This window comes from Mercenaria mercenaria, chromosome 12 (genome assembly GCF_021730395.1).
Source record: "Mercenaria mercenaria strain notata chromosome 12, MADL_Memer_1, whole genome shotgun sequence".
Taxonomy (NCBI): Eukaryota; Metazoa; Mollusca; class Bivalvia; order Venerida; family Veneridae; genus Mercenaria; species Mercenaria mercenaria.
The window spans coordinates 68,683,296-68,685,515 of NC_069372.1; the positions used below are offsets into that span (position 1 = coordinate 68,683,296).

The window sequence follows — 2,220 nt, forward strand, 5'->3', positions numbered from 1 at the left end:
CTCCCGTGTTTCACCAAAGAAAACTTCTGGTTTTCCCCTTATCTTCAGTCCAACAGTCAATCAGTCTGTCTTGCGATAACTTAAAAAGTAAAATACTTTTTTCATGAAACTTTATCATATGGATAGATGACTATATTCAGATTATGCACATCTTTTTATTTTGTTGCTTTAGCAAAAATGTGGTTGCCATAATAGTAAAAATGTGGTTGCTATGGCAACGCATAGTCTAAAAATAACACAAGCTGTCTCATAGCGCACCAAAACTTTAACCTGAAATTCTAAGTAACAAGAGAGTCATTGACCCTAAAGCGCTCACCTGTGTACAAGGCTTCAAGTGTGTTTGTATAAGTACAGAGTTAGGTTTCTTCTATGTTAGCCTATATTATATACATGTCACACACACACTTTTGAACCTGGAGCAATAATTTGAACAATTATGGTAGACATTACAAATCTGATATCACACCCCAAATATCAAGGCTCTAGCTATTATTGATTCAGAGAAGAAAAGTGACCACATTCCCTGGCAGCCATGTTTTTTGACGAATTGGAAAAATTTGAACATTTGGTAGAGCGTCACACAAGAACCATTTGTGCAAATTATTTAAAACTGGGCCAGCAGTTTCACACAAAAAAGATTTTTAAAGTTTCCAGTATTATTATATAGGGAAAGTGACCACGCCCTCTGGCGGCCAAATTTTTTGACGAATCAAAATAATTTAAATAATCTTGGTAGAGGGTCACACAAGGACCATTTGTGTAAAATTATTTTAAAATCGGGCCAGCAGTTTCACACAAGAAGATTTTTAAAGTTTCAACTATATACATATAGGGAAAAGTGACCACACCCTCTGGCGGCCATGTTTTTTGACGAATCAAAATAATTTAAACAAACTTGGTAGAGGGTCACACAAAGACCATTTGTGTAAAATTATTCTAAAATCGGACATGCAGTTTCATACAAGAAGATTTTTAAAGTTTCCACTATATACATATAGGGAAAAGTGACAACGCCCTCTGGCAGCCATGTTTTTTGACGAATCGGTATCATTTGAATAATCTTGGTAGAGGGTCACACAAGGACCATTTGTGTAAAATTATTCCAAATCGGACAAGCAGTTTCATACAAAAAGATTTTTAAAGTTTCCTCTATATACATATAGGGAAAAGTGACCACGCCCTCTGGCGGCCATGTTTTTTTGATGAATCAAAATAATTTGAACAATCTTGGTAGAGGGTCACACAAGGACCATTTGTGTAAAATTATTCCAAATCAGACAAGCAGTTTCATACAAGAAGATTTTTAAAGTTTCCTCTATATACATATAGGGAAAAGTGACCATGCCCTATGGCAATGTTTTTTGACGAATCAAAATGATCTGAACAATCTTGGTAGAGGGTAGCATAAGGACCATTTGTGTGAAATTATTTCAAAATCGGATCATCTGTTTAGGAGGAGATCTCGTTTGAAGTTTTTTCTATTTTTAGGTCTTGCAACCCCTATGTGCAACCAAGCGAAACCGTTTGAACAACTTTGGTAGAGGACGACCCAAGGAACATCATGGCCAAGTTCCATCAAAATCCATTCAGTGGTTTTGGAGGAGATGTCGTTTAAACACAAATGTTGACACTCACCATGAGCACTTCTTGCTCAGGTGAGTTAAAAAGTAGGGAAGATAATTTCCTTCTGTTTCAACAAAAGCTTGTTCAGTGCCCTGAGTCTCTAAAGGTTGCAATACCTCTTGTATTGTAGAAATTAAAGATAAGAAAGTGAGTTTACGACAGCACAGTTCATCCAGCAATGGTCCTGATCACCTCTGTGTAGCAGGTCCTTCGCTGTTGATCTAAACATTTCACACAGAGGTTTGTGTGGTACACAGTATTTTTCAACTTTAAAATATCATACACAAAAAGCAACAATGTTCTTAACTGTCCCCTCATCATGCACCAAATCCAGTCTTTACCTAAGATGTCTTAAAGTACAGCAGCCACATTAAGTTCAGTAAATTCTATATCATAGTACTGAAAATAGTGCTGTTCTTGAAGGTTCGGAATGGCTTTATGTATAATGTGGCTGCAAAATTTATTGTTTACAAACATTTTCAATCATTGTTTTTCAAAATCAGATGAGCTAAAAATTACTTTTCATTATTTTTTTAGATTTGGGCAAAATTATATATTGTGGGTTTGCTCTTTTGTTGGGAATACATCAGTAATAAA

At 35.6% G+C, this 2,220-nt stretch overlaps 1 protein-coding gene across 1 annotated transcript in view; it reads right to left on the bottom strand.

Annotated features, from left to right (window-relative positions):
• The window catches only part of LOC123533706 (uncharacterized), a 363,176-nt gene that overhangs the window by 25,162 nt on the left and 335,794 nt on the right, over window positions 1–2,220 (bottom strand). The gene's annotated exons all lie outside the window — the stretch shown is intronic.